At 42.7% G+C, this 20,182-nt stretch overlaps 1 long non-coding RNA gene across 1 annotated transcript; it reads right to left on the bottom strand.

Annotated features, from left to right (window-relative positions):
- Positions 1–336: 336 nt before the first annotated feature.
- On the bottom strand, positions 337–19,163 carry LOC121396988. The gene is made up of 5 exons (XR_005963300.1): positions 19,058–19,163; positions 11,002–11,106; positions 8,845–8,939; positions 810–866; positions 337–522 (listed from the first exon to the last, which is right to left on the bottom strand). It is a non-coding gene; the product is annotated as an uncharacterized LOC121396988 (long non-coding RNA).
- Positions 19,164–20,182: the final 1,019 nt, after the last annotated feature.

Raw genomic sequence — 20,182 nt, 5'->3', positions numbered from 1 at the left:
AGGCACAAAATAAATATGAGGAACTGCTAAAGGGGAAAGCCCAAGCCAGTTTGGATTTTAGGAAACTAGCCATAAATGACTGTGGTGAAAGAGCTGGAAAGATGTTAGCTCACCTAGCCAAAACATACACCACCCCTCCAGTAATGTGGTGTGTTTTACCTCCAGCCACCAGAGGGCTTCAGTTGATATTAAAACACTGGGTAAAAACCCATTGGTGGCCAGGCTACCTCCCCCATCAAATAAAAAAAGAAACATTGCTAGCCAGTGTCCCCCCTACAAGTAAAAAAACATTGGTGGACAGGACCCTCATAAAAGTAAAAAAAAATCATTGGTGGTTAGAGCCCACATTACGGGTTATAAAAACAAACATTAGTGGCCCAGAGTTTTAAAAAATGGTGTTCGATGGAACTTACCTTCTGTCTTTTTCCTCCTTGGCAATTTCTTCATTCTCCTTGGCGGCTTTGTCTCCCTTTGGCGGTTACCTGTGCCCCTCCTAAAACTTGAAATCCACCACCGGGATATCTGTAAATAAAGAAAAACAGAACCAAAATAAAAAACATGAAAATAAAGCAGATAAACATAGAAATATAAGTAAAGTAGAAAACAAATTTACAATAATATATCCTCATTCAATGAGGCAGGTATTGTACTAATATGTTTGTTCTTGCACCATAGTAATAGTGAAAAGTCAAGCATCTCCCTGAGAAACGACCAGGGAAGATTGTCTGAGATTAAATAGTGAGGTATTAGCATATATTCTGTAAAAATTCTGAAAAGGAATGACAAACCCAAAGTATTTAAGTACTAACCGGCTCCCTTGCACTGATCAGTTCCGGACTGTGCCGCGCCTCAATTCATTCCATAAACTGCAGGGAAAAAAGTGAACACAAGATGGCGCTAGAGCAAAGGTTCCATAAATCACATCATTCAGGAGTAAAGGGAAATGGACACTAGATGGCGCTGAAGTGACAGTTAAGAAAAGAATGGGACTACAGCTTTTAAAAGGATAAATTAGACAGAGAACATAAAACATTTCATACTTGAAGAAAAAACCACACATGTGAAAAGGACCAAAGAAATCTTTAGGCGTAATTCTAGACCCTGACTTGACAATTACATTCGGTATCGATCCACTAAGTAGTGGAATATCATTAAAATGTGGGTAAAAAGGGCCGGAGCAGTGGGAAGGGATTAGAGGCATTGCTCAATGGAGTTTATTAGTCACAGCGGTGGGTACAAGATTATCCGGCATCATCAGACATGGGATTAGAGGAGATTTCTTTAGTAACTCCATCCCCTTGTGTCACTTTAGGGGTAAGAGAGGTGAGTTAGATCTAGTGATCTGCATCAAACCCCTGCCTTACATAATCTCACTACTTTAGAGGCACATTACACACAGTGGCGGAACTACCGAGGGTGCAAAGGGCCGCCCGCAACCAAGTCCAAGAGCAGCAGAGAGCCAGTAAATCAGAGGAAAGCGTCATCGCAGTCTCCATGGTTTCCGCGCTTCCTGCGGCTGCCACTGCCAGTAAGTGTCAGGAGTCTCTGTCTCCACTCTTCCCAACAGCTGCTCCTGCGCTAAGTGTTTGGCTTCAATTTTCTGCCAGGTTTCTGGGCATCACGGCATCACAGAGGGGTTTGGAAATTGGGTGTGTTCGAAACAAGAAATTATTTTAAAATGTTTGTCTAGAATGTTTGCCCAACTTAAACTTTAATTACAGATTAAACAAATGTCCGGGATTCATTCTGTTGAGGTTGGAATCCAGATGAGATGGGGGGGCAACACAGGGGAGGGATTTTAGCGCCGAAGGGGTTTAGTTCTCCTTTAATAAATCTGCCCCTTAATTCAATTTAATCAGAAGCCATTTAACGTTTTTAAAGTGTGGATGGAAACCACTTGGAGGAAACCCATGCAAACCCGGGGAGAATTTGCAAATGCTTTGTAGATAGTGCCCAGGCCAGAAGTGAACTCAAGACTCCAGTGCTGAAAGGCAGAATTGCTACCCACCATGCTGCCCCTGGTATAGTGTCAAGTGTAGTGGAGGTCATCACCCACCAAATATCAGTCACTCAAAACTGATGCCCAAAGGACCTACAGACAGAGTGATGGACAATACTTGATGGTAACTAAGCACTGTGAATCCATATTGGTGGCAAAATCATCCGGTTGGGTTTAATGTATAAATATTTTTTTGGCAGACTTAAAGGAAAACCATACCTCCAGAATGAATCCTTAACCAACAGAGAGTTAATACCATATTAAATGGCTTATTAAAGAATCTTACCAAACTGGAATATACTGTAGATATCAGTAAATATTGCCCTTTTACATCTTTTCCCTTGAGCCCCCATTTTTTTTTTTTTTTTTTATGGGGAGGGGGGGGATACAGAAAGCAAGAAGGAAAGGAAGGGGGGAGGAATAAAGTAATACCACCGCAATGTAGATATAATACAGTATACAAGCATAGAAACAGTAAGTCATATCTTAAAACAGAGTAATGCTAAAATATCCAAGTAACTTATATTATACGCCAAATATTAACGCCAAGATATATATTGCTGTATAAAAGAGTTATATCGCCTTTTATTAAACAGTTTAGCATAAATCCTATGAACACGTTTTGAAAACAGGTATGTAAGGACCAATTGTTGATTATTTCAAAGATTTCAGAAAATGCTGCCATGGATACCAAATCTTCCAGTAAATTGCACTTTGATTGTGTGATATATAAGTGATTTCCTCCAGTACTCTTACTTCTTCTACTATTGCTAACCATTCGTTTAACGTGAGAGCTTCAAGGTTTTTCCACTTCTTCGGAATTAGTGATTTAGCTGCCTGAAGTAGTTGTATAGTGAGAGGATTTGTAATCAAGGTATTTGTATTTTGGAAGTAATTTCGGGATTACCAATGTTTATATTACTCCCTGTCACCCGATTTATTGTTGTTAACACTTTGCTCCAGAATCCTTGTAAAACAGGGCAGGTCAACCATATATGCGTGTGATTTGCTTCTGATAAATAACATCTCCAACACAGTCCTGAACTAGCAGGATACATTTTTTTCAGTTTTAGAGGTGTATAGTGCCATCTCATAATTAATTTGTAATTTGCTTCTCTAGTTCTCACTGCTCTGGACGACCTATGCACTGATTTTAGAATTCTAGACCGGCATAATTTCCGGCAGATCCAGTTTTAGTTCTTTTTCCCATTCTAACCATGTGGATAAAGGGCTTTGAGACTGATTTTCAGTCAACAGATCATATAATTTTAAGAGCGGTCTAGTGACATCTTTATTTCCTAGCAGGATAATTTCCCATGTTGTATCCGGTCTCTCCCAATCACTAATTACAAATGGTTGAATATATCCGTGTAATTGGTTATACCCCCACGTATCTCTCGGGTGAGTGCCCCACTTCTTTTGGATATCTGCCAAGGAAATAATTTTATTCTTTCTAATAAAATCTCCAATTTTCGTTTCTCTATTATTCCAGGTTCACCCCTTGCGCCCCCATTTTATGATAATCTCTGTGCTGCCTCAGAGATCACCTGACCAGAAATACTCTGCAGCTCTAAGTGTAACAGGAAGAAGTGTGGAAGTAAAAGACAGAACTTTGTCCATTAATGGGGTGCTTCACCTTTATGTGAAGTATGTTATAGAATGGCCAGTTCTAAGAAACTTTTTAATTGGTCTACGTTATTTAATTTGTATAGATTTGTAATCATTTCTTCTGACTCTTTGCAGCTTTCAAATGCTTTCAAATGGGGGTCACTGACCCCATCTAAAAAAACAAATGCTCTGTAAAACTACACATTTATTGTTATTGCTACTTTTTATTACTCATCTTTCTATTCAGGCCTCTCCTATTCATATTCCAGTCTCTTATTTAAATCATTGCATGGTTGCTATGGTAATTTGGGCCTAGCAACCAGATAGCTGACATTACAAACTGGAGAGCTGCTGAATAAAAAGCTAAATAACTCAATCACCACAAATAATAAAAAATGAAACCCAATTACAAATTGTCTCACAATATTACTCTCTACATCAGGGATCCCCAACCTTTTGAACCCGTGAGCAACATTCAGAAGTAAAAGGAGTTGGGGAGCAACATTAGCATGAAAAATGTTCTTGGGCTGCCAAATAAGTGCTGTGATTGGCCATTTGCTAGCCCCTATGTGGATTTTCAACCTACATTGAGGCTCTGTTTGGCAGTGCACCTGGTTTTTATACAACCAGAACTTGCCTCCAAGCCAAACATAAGCACCTGCTTTGATGCCACTGGGAGCAACATCCAAGGGGTTGGAGAGCAACATGTTGCTCACGAGCTACTGGTTGGGGATCACTGCTCTACATCATACTAAAAGTTAAAGGACCAGTAACATCAAAAAAAAATGTTTAAAAATTCGTTAGTGCACAACGAAAAATAAACACCAAGACAAATAAAACTTTTAAAAAGCAAAGCCTTTATTAAGAAATAACTTACAGAAAATCCACTTCCTGTCCTCTTCAGAAACGGCGAAAAGGCGACCATCCACACTGCAGCAATCGATTTCTCCTTCCTGGCTATTCACTGACAGGCATCCAGCAGCAGCTGTGTCTCTCCTTCCCCGTGGATCGGCTTCCCTCCTTCGATCTCCTCACCTTCCTCTCTGTCTTCCCTCCTCCCCTACTCAGAGATAGAGATGAGGCAAAGACAACAGCAGCAGCCGCGGGGCACAGAGTGGGTAGTGATTTAGGAGTCGGTGTGAGCGGAGGCAGGGGACGGAGCACTTGTCTGTGTGTGAAATCCAATCCATCCCTTTGCTTCATACAATGGCAGAGCACGGGAGAACAGCAAACAATCCTAGCACTGTGTATTTGATTGTCTGCTTCTGTTGCCCCCTGCAGACCATGGCCGGGCTCTGGGGGTGCAGGCTGCTCCCATTACTGTATATACCATGCGCCGCTGACTGGGAGCGTTCTGCCCGGGCTGTTCCTGTAGCCGCTGCCGGCGACAAATGGGATTCAGCGTGAGTTAGAGGTAATAATGTAGGAGCCGGTGTGAGCGGAGGCAGGGGACAGAGCTCTATACACATACTGGTAAGTCTTTGCCGGTATTGCTCCCATCCCAGCAGCTCCACGTATCTTTTCCTCACAGGAACGAGCAGGCAACTTAGCTCAGTCTGGGGACTTTGGCAGCCTGTTTTGTATTTCTCTCTGCGGGGGCAAAAGAAGCAGACAATCAAATACACAGTGCTAGGATTGTTTGCCGTTCTCCCGTGCTCTGCCATTGTATGAAGCGAAGGGATGGATTGGATTTCACACACAGACAAGTGCTCCGTCCCCTGCCTCCGCTCACACCGACTCCTAAATCACTACCCATTCTGTGCCCCGCGGCTGCTGCTGCTGCTGTCTTTGCCTCATCTCTATCTCTGAGTAGGGGAGGAGGGAAGACAGAGAGGAAGGTGAGGAGATCGAAGGAGGGAAGCCGATCCACGGGGAAGGAATTTTTAAACATTTTTTTTTGATGTTACTGGTCCTTTAACTCAAAAGCGAACAACCCCTTTAACTGGCTCATGTCACATAACATGTATGTTTGCCCTTGGTTAGTTTGTGTGCACTGTACAATCGCAGGGGCAGCCCTTAACATATTTTATTTAGGAATACCTAATGGTACATACTACTCAAAGGTCTATTTCTATGAAAAGGTTTATTGAGATGAAGCTTTTATACATTATATTTTTATAGAGAATAAGATTGTTGGAGAGAGTATAGTTTTCCTTTAATCATCAATTAGTGATGTGCGGGGTGGGTCGATACCCAGGGGTCAGGTGGGTTCGGGCCAACCTTGCTGCACCTCTTTCTGGTCACAGGTGGGTTTGGGCTTTTCTGCCTGCTCTCCCGCCCGCGACCATAGACTGCTGGCTTCCGACTTCTGTTTTATAGGCTTGCGCCTGTCCTGCCTCTTTTGTGATGTCATCAGTGGGGTGGGCCTATAAATGGAGGGAGGAAGCTGGCTGCGGGTTGAGTTTTTCTAGACCCCCCATTAGTAGTATAACTGAAGTAGAGCCTTTTGCTATGTCAGAGTGTTGCCTTCGCTAATTATTATTGGGTGGCTTTTGGCTGCAAAAATTTTCCATGCAGCAACTCATATTCATCAATTCAATCATATGTTCCTATGATTTTAAATGATGGCAGATAAAAGCATATGCACCTACTGTATAGAAACATTCCAGAGTAGGGCTCTTTGGCTCCTTTTATCCCTTCTTTCCCTAACCAATACGATTCTATAGATCTTGGGGGCCGTTGATCTTACAATGGAGTTTTATGCAAGTTATTGGGAGAGGTGAAACCAGACAGCAGGTTTGAAGCTTTGCATAATATGGATTACTAACAAATTAAGAAAATGAGGTTGGCCTGTAATATAAGCTGATGCTACAGGGCTGATTATTAAATTCTGGTGCTAACTGCACTGATTTCTGAGCTGCCATGTAGTAATTATCTGTATTAATTACTAATCAGCTTTATATTGTGACATTTCTATTCTATGTGTACTGTATATTTTGAGAGGGTCCCTAAGCTCAGTAAGTGACAGCAGCACAGAGCATGTGCAGTGAATCAGCAAAAAAGAAGATGGGGAGCTACTGGGGCATCTTTTGCTTTTGGACAAGGATGTGCACACAAAGGACACACAAAATGATATGCATCCAGTAGTTTCATAGTAGTGTAGAGAAGCATTTTGCCTGAGTTTCAGATTCACAGGGTCCCAACATCTAGGGTTGTCACCTGGCCGGTATTTTACCGGCCTGGCCGGTAAAAATGATGGTTGATCCCAATGTTCCAGCCCATTGTGTGTGTGTGGGGGGGGGCAGTTGTAAATTCCGTACCAGGGCCCCAAGGGGTCTAGTTACGCCACTGATTACACAAGATCTGTCCCATAATACATCCTATACATCATTTAATTATTGCTCTCGCTTGACCCATTTTAGGTACAACACTGTATATCAAGTCACTAGTAAAAATTTGCAACTCGAATCCTGTTAACATAAAGGAAGCAGCGTGAGTGGAACTTTAGCAAAATCCCAGAGTACAGGACAGAAAATTACAGTAAAAAAAAGTGGATATGGAGAAAAACATGCCCCTATTCCTGAGAACATCTTGCCTTACTACACACACTATCCCATTGTTATACTCACTACCAATAAGGTCATCTTGACTTACTATACACCCTATCCCACAGTTACAGTCTCTGTTTATAAGACCATCTTGCTATATGTACATTAAAGGACTTTATAGACAAATAGCAGGGGATCTTTTTACCCATAAAGTGGATCACCGCACCAGAGGCCACCCCTTCAGACTAGAATTAAAGAACTTTCATTTGAAGCAACGTAGGGGGTTCAGGACAGTGAGGTTGTGGAATGCACTCCTGGGTGATGTTGTGATGGCTGATTCAGTTAATGCCTTTAAGAATGGCTAGGATAATTTTTTGGACAGACATAATATCAAAGGCTATTGTGATACTAAGCTCTATAGTTAGTATAGATATGGGTATATAGAATTTATGTGAAAGTAGGGAGGGGTGTGTGTATGGATGCTGGGTTTTCATTTGGGGGGGTTGGACTTGATAGACTTTGTCTTTACTATACACACTATTCCCCAGTAACATCTCATTCCCCTCATCTTTTTTTTCATGATAGTTTTATGGAGTATTCAAGGAAAGAGAATTTGGAAGAGAAAGAATGAGAGAGGAAACAGAGAAAATTGAATCATGGGAAGAGAGAGTGAAGCGAGTGCCAAAGCTGTGCGGCTATCCCAAACGGCGGAAATGTGGAAGTGCTGAAAAGCCGAACAGCGAAAGGACCCGAAGCCACAAAAACATCCGAAGCCGAAGTGGCCAAAAGACCCGAAGCTACGAAAATAGCCTAAGCTGAAGTCCTGAAGCGGCGAAAAGACCCAAAGTCACAAAAGGAGGTGAAGTCCTCCTACTGAACACCAATTTGTTTTTTTTTTTAATCCCCTGGCCACCAATGTATTATTTTAATATTCTATAGGCCCCTGCTACCAATGTTTTTTTTTAACCTGTAAGGGGGGGCCCTGGCATCAATGTTTTTTAAAAAATATTTTTTGGGGCCCCAATTTTTTTTAACTTGTAAGGGGGGCCCTGGCACCAATGTTTTTTTTTTTTTATAGAACTTGTCTGGGGGGGGGGTTTACTTTTTTAGGGCTGATGTCTGTGTGGTCTTTTTGCGGGATGGAGTGGGGCTTGGGTGGAGTGGGCAGGATCTGGGGTGGGGCTTGGGAGCCAGTGAGGGAGGGGCCCAGAAAATGTTGTTGTATGGTGCCCCGTGATTTCAAATGCGGCACGATACATTAGATAGCTTTAAGAAGCGGTTGGATGGTGTTTAGCAAGGGAATACAGGGTTATGGAAGTTAGCTCATAGTACAAGTTGATCCAGGGACTGTTTTTGGAGTCAGGGAGGAATTTTTTCCCCCTCTGAGGCAAATTGGAGAGTCTTCAAATGGGGTGTTTTGCATTCCTCTGGATCAGCTAGTAGTTAGACAGGTTAAAATAGAGTTGATAGAAGTGTCTTTTTTCAACCTAACTTACTATGTTACACTGATTATAAATACAATAATGCACGTGGGGCTGCAGGAAAGCTGCAATTGCCCCATTATCTGTGTTGTTTCACCTGCAATTTCTTAAGAAATCAGAGGTTCTATGATCCGGAAGTCATCTCAACTGACATGTTGTTAGATGTAACTCTCACTGCTGAGTTCTAAACTGTCTCTGGAAGTACCTCCCACAGCAATGCCGGACTAAGTCTGAACCTGTTCTATACGACCAAAGCCATAATCCTTACCATGAGTGTGTCCCAGGGAAATGTCTTGTCTTCCTCTGTCTTCTGATCTCAATTCCATCCCCTGCTCTTTTCTTCTGCTTCTTATCTGCATATTCCTGATAAAGACAAATGTATGAACATTATCAATAAAAAAATACCTATATCAGGATTTTTTTGGACAACTTACTTTTCAAAAGCTCCAGTCATTTTTGTACAATTAGTGTGCTTGCAATTAAGCATCGCTGATTCCACCCGCACCATTCGTTTATAGTACTAAATGACAAAGCACAGAGGACTTCACCCGCACAGTACCATAGATGTACTTTAAATTATACACTTCCGGATTCTACCAGCACTGTTCTCTTAATGTGCTTCTCATTTGGCACCCCGGAATATAGCCGCTCAGTTTCCTTGGTGTGCGTGTACCACCATGTACTGTAGGGGAAAGTTTAAAAGTCTCAGCAGAAGTGAATTCAGACTCTCAGCATAGTGTAAACCATTTGCTTCCATCCAAACCAACCCTTCCCCCATTCACCAACCCGCAAACTAAATGGACCGTCTCCCTGCCTAATAGTTTAAAAATTAGTAGCTTTGTCAAAGGCGGGCGTTTCCCTGCTTGGGTAAAGGGGCGGGTTCCCTGCGTGGGTAAAGGAGTGGGCGGGTTGCCTGAGTGGGTAAAGCGGTGGGTGACTTTTCTACATAAGTAAAGGGGTGGGCGGGTTACAGGCATGGGTAAAGGGACGTGCATGTTGCCAGCGTGGGTAAAGAGGCAAGTTCCATGCGTGGGCAAAGGGGCGGGCGGGTTCCCTGCATGGGTAAAGGGGCGGGCAGGTTGCCAGCGTGGGTAAATGGGCATGTGGTTTCCTGCATGGGCAAAGAGGCGGATTCCCTGTGTGGGTAAAGGAGAAGGCGGGTTTCCTGCATGTGTAAAGGGGCGGGTGAATTGCCTGCATGGGTAAAGGGGCGGATGGGTTTCCTGAATAGGTAAATGGGCAGACGGGCTCCCTGAGTTGGTAAAGGGGCGGGTGGGTTTCCTGCATGGGTAAAGGGGTGGGCGAGTTACCTGCATGGGTAAAGGGGTGGGCGAGTTACCTGCATGGGTAAAGGGGCAGGCGGGTTCCTTGCGTGGGTGAAGAGGCGGGTGGTTTGCCTGCATGGGTAAAGGGGCAGGCAGTTCCCTGCATGGGTTAAGGTTTGGGCGGGTTCTCTGCGGGGGTAAAGGGGCGGGTGGGTTTTCTGCATGGGTAAAGGGGTGGGCGGGGGTGGGCAGGTTCCCTGTGTGGGTAAAGGAGCAGGCGGGTTCCCTGCATGAGTTAAGGAGCGGGCAAGTTGCCTGCATGGTAAAGGAGCGGGCTGGGGTGGGCAGGTTCCATGCATGGGTAAAGGGTCAGGCAGGTTCCCTGCATGGGTAAAGGGTCAGGCGGGTTCCCTGCATGGGTAAAGGGTCAGGTGGGTTCCCTGCATGGGTAAAGGGTCAGGCGGGTTCCCTGCATGGGTAAAGGGGCGGGTTGCCTGCAAGGGTAAAGGGGCAGGAGTGTGCGGGTTCCATGCATGGGTAAAGGGGCAAACGGGTTCCCTGCGTGGGTAAAGGGGTGGGCGGGTTCCCTGCGTGGGTAAAGGGGAGGGTGGGTTTCCTACATGAGTAATTGGGTGGGCGGGTTCCATGCATGGGCAAAGAGGCGGGTTCCCTCTGTGGGTAAAGAGGCAGTTTCCATGTGTGGGTAACGGGGCGGGCGGGATCCCTGTGTGGGTAAAAGGGGCGGGTTCCCTGCGTTGGTAAAGGGCAGAACAGCCTCTTTATTAGAGAGAGAATAGGTGCTCGCTGTGTTTTACTCCTCTGGGATTGTCTCCCCTGAGGGGCAAGATGTTTACTACAAGTGACACACGGGTGCTGCTGTGTATTATTGGCACCCGGTGTCTGGGTCATTATAATTATATCTTCATAATCATTATTAATATAATTATGGGAAAAAAGATGTCAATTAACTCCTGTAGCAACACAGTACTCCACATTCAGATCTCCATGGACTTTGTCAACAAAATGCATGAGGTAAAACAGGAGACCAATGAGACTATGGGGTCCTATGATGTTACATCTCTTTTCACGTGCATACCCACATCTGAGATAATTGGAAGGCAATTAAAAGACAATGTGTGTATGTAACTTCTTTGACTTACCTGGAAGGGGTATCTGTTCCTGCAAGCATTGCTGAGATCAGTGATCACAATCTCGACACCTTTAATCCGAGCCAAATCAATGGCACCACGGAAAGAGAGTATTTTCTGGAAAGGAAAGGACAGTATATAATTATAAAGGAACATACTGGGGGAGCTGGTACTGTGTATTATTTGGCATGTGCTAATACAGTTAACAAATAGTGACAGATGTTTATAAACCATGTGAGAATGAGGAGTTCATTGATATTGGGAAGTTGCTAAGAGATACATTGTTTCAAGTCAGAACCAGCAGTTTAGAGAACAGAAAGAGATTGACAGCCAATCTCAATGACAGTTACACATCACTATAAACTTAGTGAGAATGAGGAATTAATTGATATTGGAAAGTTGCTTACAGCTACATTATTTCAAAAGTCAGAACCAGCAGTTAAGAGAACAGAAAGAGACAGACAGGTAATTGCAGTGACAGTTACACATGTCTATAAACCTAGTGAGAATGAGGAATTAATTGAAATTTGGAAGTTGCTTAGAGTTACATCGTTTAAGGGTCAGAGGGTACATTGTTTCAGGAGTTAGAACCAGCAGTTCAGAGAACATAAAAGAATGAGGAATGAATGGATATTGAAAACTGCTTAGAGGTACGTTGTTTCAGGACTAAGAACCAGCAGTTCGGAGAATAGAAAAAAATGAATAATGAATGGATATTGGAAAGCTGCTTAGAGTTACATTTTTTCAGGAGTCCGAACCAGCAGTTCAGAGAATAGAAAAGAATGAGGAATGGAAGGTTATTGGAAAAATTGCTTAGAGGTACATTGTTTCAGGAGTTATAACCAGAAATTCAGAGGACAGAAAAGAATGAGGAATGAATGGATATTGGGAAGCTGCTTAGAGTTACATTTTTATCAGCCAAAAAAGTTTTTGAATGAGTTCCTCTTTAACCCTTTCACTGCCAGCCAATTTGGCTGATTTGGTACTTTTATTGCCTGACCATTTTTTAACATTTTGCGCTCTTTCACTTTAGGGGCCTTTCCTGGGCGGTCTTTTAGTTTACCCAGAAAACAATATATCATTTTTAGGACAACCTAAGCTTTCAAAATATGCTAGAATTTTAGTGTAAATCCACTTCTGTAAAAAGATATTGGTTTCTAAGTGTCTAAAAAATGAAAGAAAAATCATGTTTCCCATAAATCAAACACATATATCAGAAACACAATTTAATTATGTAAGAGAACACAGCAGATTTGAAAATGTTTTCTATGTCTCCTGAATGCGCCAATACCATATATATATATGATCCCGATATCCTTATCATTTAAAGTAGGGAGTATGTTGTCTCTTATAGTATATGAGTAATGCTCAAAGATCTCTGTATAACTCAACCTGCAGCCTCATGACTTTATATGGTCACAGAACCCCTCAGTGAAAGCAAATATCCTTAACATTTACGGTGGGGGGCACACAATCTCTTAAAATACCTGTGGTGATACTTAGGGTCCACTGTATAACTTAGTCCACAGTCTTGTGTCTTTTATGATCACAGAACCCCTCAGTTACATCTAACACCCATATCATTTAGGGGGTACAGTATCCCTTATAGTCCCCTGTATCACTTAGCCTGTAGCTCTGCACCTTTACATGGTCACAACCTCTCAGTGACTTCTAATATCCATACAATTTACAGTGGGGTTGCAGTATCCCTTATAATACGAGTAATAGTCAACTGACTAACTCAGCCTGCAGCCATATGCATTTATATGGTCCTGAAACTCTCAACGGCTTTTAATATCCTTAAAATTTACAGTGGGGGTACATTATCCCATATAATACTTGGATGATACTCAGAGTTCCCTCTATAACTCAGCCTGCAGCATTGTGCCTTTATATGGTGACAAAACCCCTCAGCGACATCTAATATCCTTATAAATTACCGAAAGGGGTACATAACCCCTTATAATACACAAGTGATACTCAGAGATCCCTGTATAACTCAGCCTGCAGCCTTGTGCGTTTATATGGCCACAGAATTCCTCAATGATTTCTAACATCCTTATAAATTACAGTAGGAGTACATTAGTCATTATAATACATGAGTGATCATCAAAAGTTCCCTGAATAATTCTAACCCCTCAGCGACTTCTAATATATTTATAATTTACAGTGAGGGTTCCAGTATCCTTTATAATACATGAGTGATAATCTCCTGTTTAACAAACTGCAGCCTTGTGCCTTTATATGGTTGCAGAATCAACCGCTTAGTGAAATCGAATATCCTTATTATTTACAGTAGGGGGTACAGTTTCACTTGCATCCATCTATTTCAGATAAGAATGTCTAGATGGTCTGCCTGCTTATAAAGGGGATCATTTCCAAGGTGCAACAAAATGTTTGTTTGTACTTTGCATTTAGCCTTATTATTCACCTTATTATGAATATGCTGCATTCCTGAGAGGAAGAGTGGTGAACAGTGAGAGTTTCCAGGTAGCCACATCGCTTGTGCTTCATTCAAGCAACAGGCTAGGATGTACCTGGGTCTACAAGACACAGAAAGACATAATTAATAACTAACTATGGCAAGTGTTAAGCACAGAGTTGCCTTGCAGATGACGTGCTACCGCTCTGATCTTTGCAACAGATTTTTAATCTGGCTCTAAATGCTGAGTGCAACAACTGCCCTGGAAGCAAGTGCTCTGTTCATAAAGGGGCACAACTTTACACTTCTTAGTGCTCTTGCATTTGGTCTGGGTAATGATAATTGATCCAAAAGAGTTAAATTCATGAAAAAAAAATGAAATTGCCAGATTAGTGTGGAAAAGTGTAGAAGCTATTGTAATACACAAATGGTGTGCATTCTGGGGTTACATAGCGCTGATGTTAAACTGTATAATTTAAAAGAATTAGATCTCAATGCGCAGCTCTAAATAAGGCAGAGCAAATTTCTATATATGTGAAGGGAAGGCCTGTGAAATCCTTTTCAGTAGATGATTTTGTTACTGCTAGAGATGGTCCATGGACGGAATATTAATACTGAAACAGGAATCTGACCAATAACTCTACCTTTCCACTTGAAGAGTGATCATGCAAAATATTACATATTCATAAATCATCCTGTGCCAATATTCAGCCTGTGTCTATTCAGCTTTCTTTAACCATCCCTCATCTGTGTTTCTAATATAGTTAGTTAGGCAAAAAATGTAATGTATAAAGGCTGGAGTGACTGGATGTATAACAGAACACTACTTCCTGCTTTTCAGCTCTCTAAATCTGAGTTAGTTAGCAACTTGAGGGGGCAACGTGGGACATAAGTGTTCAGTGAGTTTGCAATTGATCCTCAGCATTCAGCTCATATTCAAAAGCAAACAGTTATGACCCATGTGACCCCCCTCAGTCACTGATTGGTTACTGCCTGGTAGAACCAGAGAGCTGGCAAAGCAGGGAGTTGTGTTCTGACATCCAGTCACTCCAGCCTTTATATATTACATTTTTGGCTAACTAATGTAACTCTAATCTGGGCTATCCAGACCACAAGTAGTTAATTGTCCAGCTAATGGTAATGAGCATAGGGTTACATTGGACTCACACATCAGGATCAGGGCCTTCGTTAAGTGGAAGTCTCCCATAAAGGTGTAGTGGAACTACAACACTCAGGCTACTGTACATGACATAGGAAAAAGATTGGATGACAGGAGGTTCTTAGGGTGAAAACAAATGGATGGTTTATTTAGCACAAGCAATGACTACAGGTTTACTCACGTATGAAGAGGTATTAACATATCACAGTTTCAAGTAGACTAGAGGAGGATGATACAGGCAATGAAGGATGTGCACTCCCATAAGGCATAGTAGTCAAGCCGTACATCAATTCCCTCAGGCAGATACACCTCTAAGTGGTCCGGATCCCATCCAGTGGAGTGGTTAGGGGAGAAGAAGTCTAGCCTAACACCTATCCACTGTGGTCCTTCACTAAAGGCATACAAGGAAGCCATTTGGGAAGCTACTCCCTGCTACTGATCCTTGATGGAGCACACAAACTGCTCTTGGCTATATAAGCTGTCTATCTCAATCTCCTAGAGAGTCTATGAAACAATCTATCCCGCACTTACTAATCCTCATTCATGGGGATTCCTGGTCCCCGACTTAAACACTAAAGGTGCTGTCCCTTTAGGGCGGTGGCTTACTGGGCCTTGGTGTACCCAGGCTCAATGGGAATAACCCAGCTGGAAGGACACCAGGAGCCAAAGAGGAAGATCCACCCCTTTCCAGACACTATTGAAGTGTGGTAGGAAGTGTTCATTACACCCTATGGCCAATAACTACTGGTTATGCAAATAGAGCTTAAAATTAGATACATAGGCTTTTGCCTAGTAACTAGGGAAGTAAAGGGTAGGGATTTAAAGCCATAGGAACATAGTAAAACCTATGGGTCCCTACACTAACTATATCCCTACCTGTGTATTTTATGGCTATTGCTATTTCATTGAAAGGTACGACCTGTACCTGCAGACCATAAGCCCTGTGCTCGCCATGGCGTAGACAAGGATGAAACCTACGGGTTTATCTGTGAGTCACGAGGGTTTGGGCTGACATATTGCTCCCATATTGGGCCTAACTTTTCCCAGGGCCATGCACACTGTTCACACCCATTTCCCAGCCCCTCCAGTAAAATTAGTTGGATTCGATCCATCAAATCCAACCCACTCACCACAACCTCTGCCCACTTAGTGGCTCTCAAATAGAAACTTTGCACCTCTTTTAGTTCCCCTGCCAGAGGGGCTGCTGTAACATGCCATAGACATACATTACTTATTGGACCTGTGGGGGAGCTGTTTGGGCCTCTGCATGCTAGAAATGTCAGGGCCTATTTTGAATGCCAAGGGTCACCTGTCTGTTGTACCTTCTCCAGTCCCCTTATGGTAGCTATACCCACACACCAATAAGGTTGCATTTCCTGAAAAAAAATAGTCCTAGCAGCTGATTCAGAAAATGCAAAGCAAACTCTGTGAAAAATCATATTCAGTGTACAACAATAAAAGTAGAAAGTACAGTTTGTTTCAACACAACACAGAAAGTTCTTCCAACTCCAGCACTCCATGTCTTGCAAATGAAACGGTATTCACACCTGCCACTATATTTATTTTGGGCATCATTCACGGTGGAGAACATTCTAAGAACCGCAAAGAGAATGAAAGAAAAAGTTCTAACAAGGAACTGTGACTGAGGCCTTCAAACGGAGCTCGATCCCCAGGCTTTGTGCTTAAAGTAGCCAAGTGTGAAGACGCGTAAACAGACAAGAGATGGTTTGTTTTGGCTGTGACTCCCCCCCACTGCTTATCCTGCCCCAGCCGCCAGCTCCATCCGCAGTGCAAACTCTCACGGTACCACAGAACACTCAAGCACCCGCCTCACTGATGTGAGAGCGAAGGATTAGGTGGACACGCTCATTCGACATGACAGTGCTCTGCCCCCAAAATGGTCCCTGCCAGTTGCACATACTACTGAGGAATCAGGCCCCCTACTGGGCCCCCTGTACCCCGGGCCTCCCCGCGACTGCTGGCTCTGCTTCCTCGGTAGTTACGCCACTGTTAACACACACATGTTAAATTCATGTGGCACAGGGGTTTTTTTTTCAAAAGAAAAATTATAAAGGGCATCAAGTAAGATAACTCAGTCCTGGAAAATAATTAGGAATTTTAAGCAACAAACACATTATAGTGCACTTCAGGTGTTGCTGGACTGCAACATACTTTTGCTTTAATTTTTTTATTGAAGGTTGATGGGAGCAGGAGACCAAGGATAAAAAAAATCTGCACTGAACTTAAAGGGATGCCGTCATGATTTTTATGGTATGGCAATTCTAAATTACACTGCAAATAATTAATTCTACCATGTACAATTTCATTCCTAGCCCAAATCTGAAAACTGAACAGTCAGCTGAGATCCGAACAGGCCTAAGAAAAACTGGTTTGGGCCAAACTGAACAGGTGGCAACCCTAAATGAGAATAAAACAATTGAAATCATTTGCCGGCATAATATTGTTTTATTTAATAGATGAGATTTTCAGGCGCCTTGGAAGTAATCATTAGCATGCTGTGCAGTTCAGTGCAGTTTGTCATACCACCGCCGCGCAATACCCAAATATATTCTCCCAAGGCTTGATCAGTGTGCATATCCAGAACATTATCTAGAAAATTGTGGCCCTCGTCACGATCCTCACATTAGAAAGAAACAGCAATAGCAGAGTGAACACAGCTGGTAGCCGACAACTCACCTCTTTCCAGCCCTTCCCGGGAAGCATTTCACTCTGGAAGGCCCAGCCTGAATAACAAAGTGAGAAACAGCAGCCAAACAGGCAGCCCAGCTTAAACCTGGAGTAAATACTCCCATGGTACCCTCCGGTACGACCCTGTCCTGCTCACACAGATACTAAGGCATGCCGCCCAAGAGTCACGCTTTTAGTAGGACAGTCCAGATATTCTGAAACAGTTTTCTAATCCATGCTGCGAGGCTGTGACGTCACGCGAGTACATACCGCCTTTGGGGCACGACTATTCTTAATGCACAAGTGCGAGCTGCAAATAATAAGCGGCGTTCTGTGGTGGGGCCGGCAACTTGGCAAGATGTGTGCTCTGCTCACAATGTTTATATTCGGTGCTCGGCCCCCTGTACTCCCAGGCCCCCCCCCGCGACTGCTGGGTCGGCTTCCTCTGCAGTTACGCCACTGGTGACAGCCAATGCACTATGACAGTTACACATGACTATAAACCTAGTGAAAATGAGGAATGAATGGATATTGGGGAAGTTGCAAAGAGTTACCAAGGTTTCAGGAGTCAGAACCTGCAGTTCAGTTACACATAACTATAAACTCCAGTGAGAATGAGGAATGAATGGATATTGGGAAGTTGCCATAAGAGTTACATTGTTTCAGGAGTCAGAAAACAGCAGTTCAGAGAACAGAAAAGAATGAGGACTGAATGTATTGGGAAGCAGCTTAGAGTTACAAGGTTTCAGGAGTCAGAAACACGCAGTTCAGAGAACAAAAAGGGGCAGACAGCCAATCACAGTGACACATGTCTATAAACCCAATGAGATTTAGGAATGAATAAATGTTGGGAAGCTGCTCAGAGTTACATTTTTATCCGCCAAAAAAGGTTCTTGGATGGAGTTCCACTTAAACCCTTATCCCTGTCAGCTGATTTGACTGAATTGGTACTTTTATTGCCAGACCATTTTGCTATCTTTCAGTTTAGGGGGCCTTTCCTGGGAGGGTCTTTTAGTTTACCCAGGAAAAAAATATATTGTTTTTTTCAGGGACAACCTAAGCTTTCAAAATATGCTAGAATTGTGGTGTAATTCCACATCTGTAAAAAGATATAGGCTTCTAGGTGTCTAAAAAATGAAAATCAAGTATATTTCCCATAATACAAACACAGATATCACAAACATGATTTATTTAATATAAGCTAACACAGCAGATTTGGAAAGGTTCTATGTCTCTTGAATGCGCCAATACAAATATATATAGTTTTATGGAGATTTCTCACTTGTATAGATAAAGAAAAGGAATCCTTTTCTTTATTTAAATCTGTATGAGGCTCCTCAACCCTAATGACTTCTATGCAAAATCACTTGTATAGATGAACCACTACAAGCAGCACAAAACTGCATACTTCTGATTTCAAGGCCAAACATTCCACTAACAGTAGGTTTACCCTAGAAAATGACACATTATTAAAAAGAACAGATTCTGGCGAATCCAACATAAGTAAATATATATTTGTACAGCCAGCATAGAGTATAGGTATTCCCCTGTACTAAGCACAATTCAGCAGGAACAGCCCCTAAGTTTGCTGAACAGAGAGTCCTGGCTTTTTTTATGGCAGCTGAGATTCTAGTTATCTGTATAAGAGATGAATTCCAGGGGTCCACTGAACATTTTGTTTGCCCATTGTACATAGGATTAATAAAGTATCTGCCGTACCCCAAAATAAGGTCAGTGCATACACATGCCTCTGCACATTAGCGGGCGCAGTTATCGTTGGTGACTCAGAAGATACTCACCAAGTTCCGCTCCTGTTCTGCTCCTGACTTTGGCAAAGTTCTCGCTTCGTTGGAACCAATTTAAAGCTACGACTTGGCTCCTTCCTAGACTTGATTCTTCTCCTCTGGCTTTTGATGTTTCATTGACTTGGGACTAACCGGCTTCCGTCTGCACTCGCTTCACGTCTTCCTTTTCCCTACAAAAGTTTGGAAGTGTAAATTTGCTGTTAGATGGCTTTCTCCTGCAAAGATATTGCACTTTTTTACTGGCTCTCTGGAACAAGACTTGTGTTTAAAGGGGTGCTACACCTTTAAGTTAGTTAGTATGTCATAGCATGGCCGATTCGAAAAAACTTTTCAATTGTTCTTCATTATTTATTTTCTATCATTTTTTCAATTATTTGCCTGCTTCTTCTGACTCTTTCCTGCTTTCAAAAGGGGGTCACTGACCCATCTTAAAAACAAATGCCCTGTAACGCTACAAATGTATAGTCATTGATACTTTTTATTACTCTTCTGTCTATTCAGGCCCTCTCCTATTAATATTCAAGTCTCTCATTCAAATGCATGGCTGCTAGGGTAATTTGAACCCTAGCAACTAGATGGCTGAAATCACAAATGGGAGAGATGCTGAATAAAAAGCTAAATAACTCAAAAACCATAATAATGAAAACCGATTGCAAATTGTTAATTTAAAGGTGAACAACCCCTTTAACTATTTACTGACTGTCTCCCTAGAACAATACTTGTGTTTACCTATTTACTGACTTTCTCCCTGCAAAGAGACTTATGTTGGGTGGCTGAATGACCCAATTAAACGTAGATTGGTGCTAGACCTGGTAAAAAAAAAGCAGGTGCCAACATAGTGGTTCTTCAGGAACCACATTTTGAAGGCAGTATAAGCTATGGCGCTAAAAAGACCATGGGTGGGCTGGGAGTACCACTCCACTTATTCCACCAACTCATCTGGAGTCACCACCCTAATAGCCAGGTTGGTCAGCTTACAGAGGACACGGAAGAAAGATGCGTGCAACTCCGCTAGAAGAATCTGCACCGTGGGGTAAGTATGGAGTATGGGACGTTTCCCCCGGGGGGGGTAGTTAGCCTGGGGGTAGGAGGGACAGGGTCTAACTGGGGTGGGGGGTA

Source organism: Xenopus laevis, chromosome 8L, assembly GCF_017654675.1.
Source record: "Xenopus laevis strain J_2021 chromosome 8L, Xenopus_laevis_v10.1, whole genome shotgun sequence".
NCBI lineage: Eukaryota > Metazoa > Chordata > Amphibia > Anura > Pipidae > Xenopus > Xenopus laevis.
The sequence above is the reverse complement of the archived record's forward strand: the minus strand, read 5'-3'. Positions and strand labels throughout refer to the sequence as shown.